The sequence below is a fragment of the Triticum dicoccoides genome, chromosome 5A (assembly GCF_002162155.2).
Source record: "Triticum dicoccoides isolate Atlit2015 ecotype Zavitan chromosome 5A, WEW_v2.0, whole genome shotgun sequence".
Lineage (NCBI taxonomy): Eukaryota > Viridiplantae > Streptophyta > Magnoliopsida > Poales > Poaceae > Triticum > Triticum dicoccoides.
The window spans coordinates 565,536,555-565,542,733 of record NC_041388.1 but is presented as its reverse complement, the minus strand read 5'-3'; the positions used below and the strand labels follow the sequence as shown (position 1 = coordinate 565,542,733).

The 6,179-nt window shown below is 43.0% G+C and overlaps 1 long non-coding RNA gene across 1 annotated transcript; it reads right to left on the bottom strand.

Annotated features, from left to right (window-relative positions):
- Window positions 1-1,730: 1,730 nt before the first annotated feature.
- LOC119297893 lies at window positions 1,731-5,184 on the bottom strand. Its single transcript, XR_005145754.1, has 4 exons — window positions 4,753-5,184; window positions 4,567-4,683; window positions 2,715-2,852; window positions 1,731-2,029 (listed from the first exon to the last, which is right to left on the bottom strand). It is a non-coding gene; the product is annotated as an uncharacterized LOC119297893 (long non-coding RNA).
- Window positions 5,185-6,179: the final 995 nt, after the last annotated feature.

Here is a 6,179-nt window from a genome sequence, read left to right as displayed (position 1 = left end):
TTTGTTACCATTACCACCACTATCATATTACTTTGTTACTAAACACTTTGGTGCAGATACTAAGTTTCCAGGTGTGGTTGAATTGACAACTCAGCTACTAATACTTGAGAATATTCTTTGGCTCCCCTTGTGTCGAATCAATAAATTTGGGTTGAATACTCTACCCTCGAAAGCTGTTGCGATCCCCTATACTTGTGGGTTATCACTATGCTCAATTCTGTCAATTGCTCAATAGTAATTTGTTCACCCACCGTAGAATACTTATGCTCTCGAGAGAAGCCACTAGTGAAACCTATGCCCCCCGGGTCTATCTTTATCATATTGATCTCCTACTACTTAGTTATTTCCTTGCTTTTTACTTTACCTTTATTTTACTTTGCATCTTTATCACAAAAATACCAAAATATTATCTTATCATATCTATCAGATCTCACTCTCGTAAGTGGCCGTGTAGGGATTGACAACTACTATTCACGTTTGTTGCGAGGATTTATTTGTATTGTGCAGGTACGAGGGACTCATGCGTAGCCTCCTACTGGATTCATACCTTGGTTCTCAAAAACTGAGGGAAATACTTACGCTACTCTGCTGCATCATCCCTTCCTCTTCAGGGAAAACCAACGCAGTGCTCAAGAGGTAGCAGTGGTCGTCATGATGGTCTTTGAGGGATGCTTGGCCTTGGTCATCTTTCCAGCTTCACAAGCTCTGCATAAGTGATCTTTGAGGAATTTGACATTTTCAATGCCAATGGCATGCTTCTTCTTCGCGAGCGTGTGCAGATTCCTCATGCCAGCATGACCAAGTCGTCGATGCCATAGCCAGCCTTCTGAAGCTTTTGCATGTAGACATGTAGCAGGTTGTGGTCCTGTAGAGAAATCAACAACATACAAATCTCCTCTCCTAAGACTTTGGAATTGTTAGCTTCCTTGATCACAACACAACGATACTTGCCAAAGACAACAACCATATCAAGATCGGAAAGCATTGAGATAGACATGAGGTTGAACCCTAAGGACTCGACAAGCATGACTTTGTCCATGTGTCGATCCTTTGAGATTGCAACCTTACCTAAACCCAATACCTTGCTTTTGCCTTTGTCAGCGTAGGTGATATGCTTCAGATGTGATGGATATAAAGCAGAGTCCATCAATAATTAAGCTCCTGTCACCAGTCATGTGATTTGTACATCCACTATCGAGGACCCACTCAGTGGCTTTGACACTACAAGAATCCTGTTAATATATGATGGTATAAGTCCGTCATGGACTAGCGTTAAACCGTCAAGGAAGGGCACGCGTGACGGATTTGAAATCCGTCATGTATATCGCGTCATAATTTGACCACAATGCCATCCTTGACGGATATGTGAGACCGTCATGGATTCATGACAGTTTTTGACCGTCATGCATGGCACTTAACTGACATGCTCATAACGGCGTTAACATGTATTCCATGTCATCATTTAACATGGATCTGACGTGGCAGCCCATAAACTAAGCAGCCCAATTATAATTTCGGCCCATTATTTTTCATTACCTACCGCCATGTAGTAGTCGGCCCAATTGGAATTTCAGCCCATTAAATGTCAAATCAGTCCAAGGCCAACTAATTTTAGCCCTCTAGATTAGCCCATGTCGCATTTCTCTTGGTCCATGATTTTTTTAATTTAAGCCAATATTTTTTATAGAAAATACATGCTATGTAATTAAATAAAAGGAAATCACCAGAAAAATAACAATTTATGCAAAAGGAAAAAGACCACAAAAACGCAAAATTACACACATGTCCAGACGATACCATGTGCAGGAGCAAAAACACAAGAAACTTCAATCTACAAACAAGTGCCAAACAAGTGCTAGAGAACACCCTATGCCACTTTGCAGCCACTGCCTCCCAACGCTCAACAGACAGCAACCAGGGGTCATTCCCATGCCTTCCCGGACACAGATCCAGCCATCCCCGCCGACATCATCGAAGGAAGTCACCGTATCACCTCAACCTATGCTCCCAAGGACCGGTGCGATGTTGCCTGCACATAGAAAAACTGTAAGACCAACTCAAAAGTATGGGTTTAAGAATGGGTTTTCGTACATACACAAAACTGTACCAAAGGTAAAGTGAACCATGCATGTTAGCTTCAAATAATGGTATTTTTACTGTGACGACAATGCAGCACAAGCTAGCAACCAACAATGTTTTCAGGATAACATAACATCATGTTTGAAATATCAAACAGCAAAAGAAACATAAGCACGGAAATGGATGATAAAGGTCCTGGTACATATATTCTTTCCCTTTCTTAATTTCACAACACACATACAGTCGCAATAAAGAGCAAATCAGTTCCATGGTTTGGTTCTACATATAGGTTGGTAAAAAAGAGCCAGTCAATGCAAAAGGGTCCAATCAGTTAGCTAGTCATTCATAAAGTACAATCATGTGAAAAAAGAAAAAGAAGAACAACAAGCGGCCTGCCAATGATGGATATAGTATTATGAGATCTGAGATGTTCATGAAAACAACAGAAAATGATAAAATTGGACCTGATTAAGACCATAGTGAAATCCAATGATGGACAGAAAGAAAATCAATCCTAATATAGCGAGTTCCCTATTGAGTTGAGATGATTACATAGAAACAAATCATGTAATCACCAGCCAGATCAAACATTTATGGATAGGGAGAAAGTGGCAGCTTTCGTGCCGCTACTGTACCTTGGATGCGCAGCATTGGATGGGGATCACGAGCACACAGCCGCACCTGTACCCAGTTCCATGGGACCTTGAGAACATGTACCGATTGTTGGCCGCCGTCCTCCCTGCGGTTTGGCCTCAAGAGATTTCTTCCACCTCCTTAGAAACCAAAAAATGAAATGCAAGATCAGATCACAATTGTACGGATGGAAAAAAATATAGTCAATGTAACCTATGTGCCAAGTTGAAGGAAAATATAAGAATAAATTGCAATATTTATTTCTCACCAAAAAAATAACAAGAAAAGATATCTAGTCAGTCCAATTTACCAAAATCTGGACAGTAGCATTCTGAGTATTTAAGTGAAGATGTAGCAGGCAATCAAATGAATATATGGTGAAGGTGGATAAAATGAGGCAATCAACAACTTAGGCATGGGGTCCCATTCGTCGATGGAGAGCATCTGCTGCTCCAAATCAAACAAACAAACAAATATGTTTAGCCCACCAAGAACGGGAGCACTAACCAAACAGCCCCTATCCAACAGCAATTTTAGGCAGTGACAGGTCAGCTAGATGAGTTAAAAAGTGAGAAATATGAATATTTTGTGTAAGGTAAACATAAAAACTTTTTTGGTAGGACTAAAGAGCTCTTGAATGTTCTGAAGTGCAAAGAATTAGCTATACTATCCAGTATGACTAGCGTCCGGCAAGCATTGACATGACACGTATGTCATTAACAAAATGATAAGAGTATCAGGATCATGACGCTTTTACTGAAGTGGAATGTTTGTTCTTTCTGCTTTGTGGCTATTCTAAATAACCCCCTTCAAAACCTGAAGAAGAATAAAAAGCTAGTAAGGAGAAAATGCAGCAAACCAAGATGGCTTGGTCAAACGCTTCAACTAAAATCTAGTTGGGCTGGAATTTAAATGCAGTATGTACACATTGCTTGCACATGTCAAATGAGCGATGAATGGATTATTTTTGCAGCACAGAAAGCAAACACTCTATTCACAACAAAATAAATTCTTGTTTTACACAAGTAATGGTTAATGGTTGAAAGTTCAGTGGCACGGCTAATATAACAGTACAAAAAGACGCCAATTGTGGAATCAAATTGGCAGCAAGATTTTTTCATACTTGGGCATGGAGAGCTCTATATAAATTGAACCAAGAAAATGGATCAATTTGACCTAAGCAGGACCAACCCAAAACCATGGTAAAAAAACTTGAAGCTAGCTCGGTTGATAAATTTGTTACGGCTAAAACAAAATAGAAGCAAGGACTGCACCATCCATCTCTCTCTCTCTCTGAAACCAACCACCCATGCATGTACAAAGTAAACTGGAACCAAGTCCAAGCTACTCCATGGATAGGATAGGATCAGATTGGACCAAAGCAAACTAGTTTGCTAGCTAGGCAGGAGCAGTGGCGGAGCGGGGCAAATTTTAGAATAAGAGCAAAATATACATGAAACATGGCAGCTCGGCTCATCGATAGTCGGTGGCGTGCAACAGTGTGCGATGCTGGCTCGGCGGTTGTGCGGCGGTTAGCAGTCCAAACCAAAAATGGAAAAACAAGATTGAGGAATTGCAAGGACTACTTAGTAATCCAATTATCACAGATGAAAAGTATGGAGGCAAGCCGTGGAGACTTTTGACCGACAGAGCTTCACGTACCGGAAGTACGCGCATACAAAATCAATCAAGCTAGCTATGCACCTATGTGATGCGGCACACTAGAACGCTTAGTATTCATGGTTCAAAGAAAATTGCACTTTTGGAAGGGGGGCCATGTCCCAGGCTCCACGAGTGGGCAGGGGGGAGGTAAACTAAAATGCTGCAAAGAGGAAGGAATGGTCTTCATCTTACCACCACGGTGGTGCAGGGGCGCCAAATATGGCTGGCCGTGGCGGATCTGAAGAAACAGTGGGAGAAGGGAGGCCTTACTTGCTCCATTGCGGCGTCCCTGCATCTATTGAGCTGCAGCTGCGTGGCAAAGGAAATCAGGGAAGGAGATCAAATCAAATCGAATAGAAAAGATGGGCAAGGGCTGACCTTGAAGCGCAACCATGTGTGTGCTCACTCAGCTCTCATAGCCTCCATCGATGGATGGTCGATCTGGAAGGGGAGGAAGCAGCCTCCCACGTTGACATCCATAATGGGATCCTTGACGAAGCCCTCTTCTCAGTCATGGGAGAAAGATGGATAGAGAGGGAGAGGACGCCGGTTGTTGCCATGGTGGATCTGACCGCCGCCCGACCCGCAATAATGGCACCGGCGTCGCGTGCACTAGGTTCGCCTTCAGGGGCGTCCCCGCCTCCGGGAACGAGGCTATCGTCGCGGCGGTTGTGGGATCTACCCCTAGAAGATGGCCATGGATGGGGAGGTGGCGGCGGCCATGGATGGGGAGGTGGCGGCGGCCATGGATGGGGAGGGTTGGGGATCTGGAAACAGTGAGACCAGGGGAGTCGGGGCTGACAAAGGAGATGGAAGAAGCCGATCGAGATCTACAGAGGAGTCAGGAAGGATGGAGTTGATTGCTTGCCGTTGGATCACAGAAGAGGAGATGGTCTGGATTTGCGATCCGTGGGATGGCTAGCTCAACCAATCACAACACGATTCCCTCACGCTGGATTGCCACATCAGCGCCATCCATCCATGGCGATCCTAATGGTATATAAGAACAAAAAATATAGGCTTCGTGAGTCGACTCGTGACGGTTTTCGTGATGGCCCCTCTTTATTTGTCATAATGGGGCTATCGGGTTGGGGGGGCCATCCTCATGTTGCGTATATGTGACGGATTTTGCGACGAACCTGATAAACCGTCATAATTTGTGATAGTTTTTGGGAACGTCACCAGAAATCTGTCATGGATTAACAGGTTTTTTGTAGTGTGGGTTGATCATCCTGCAGATGAATTAGTGCAACTTACGAACTCATATACTTCATCAGTGAAGAATATGATATCAATTTCATCAGATCAATTTCATCAAGCAATAAAACAGATAAAGCACTATGAGGACGTGAGAAATGAAAATTCATTTCTTCATGATTAGCTTGCGTCCTTTCAAGCACATTCAGGTCTCCATCAAATTCTTCAGACGATTAAGTTCGTCTGGAGAACTGACCCTGCATAAGAGATTAGTTCTTTTTCTTCACCACCCACATCTGAAGGGGTGACAAAGAGTTCATCATTCTGCGAGCTCCATAAGAGAAAGGTGGCATAGATGCCAATCCACTTCATTTCACATAAGAGGGATTAGGGTAAGCATAAGAGTAAGCAGAGAAATTCTTCGAGGACTTATGAACATAATGGTTTGAAGAATAATGCACGTATCCATAATCCTTAGATCTTCCCTACGAAACAGATGGGTTAGCACAATGATGTTCATACGAGGACTTTGATCCTTTTGAGGAATTTGATCCACGTGAGGAGTTTGGTCCGTATGAGGACTTGGATCCATATGAAGAATTTGGTCC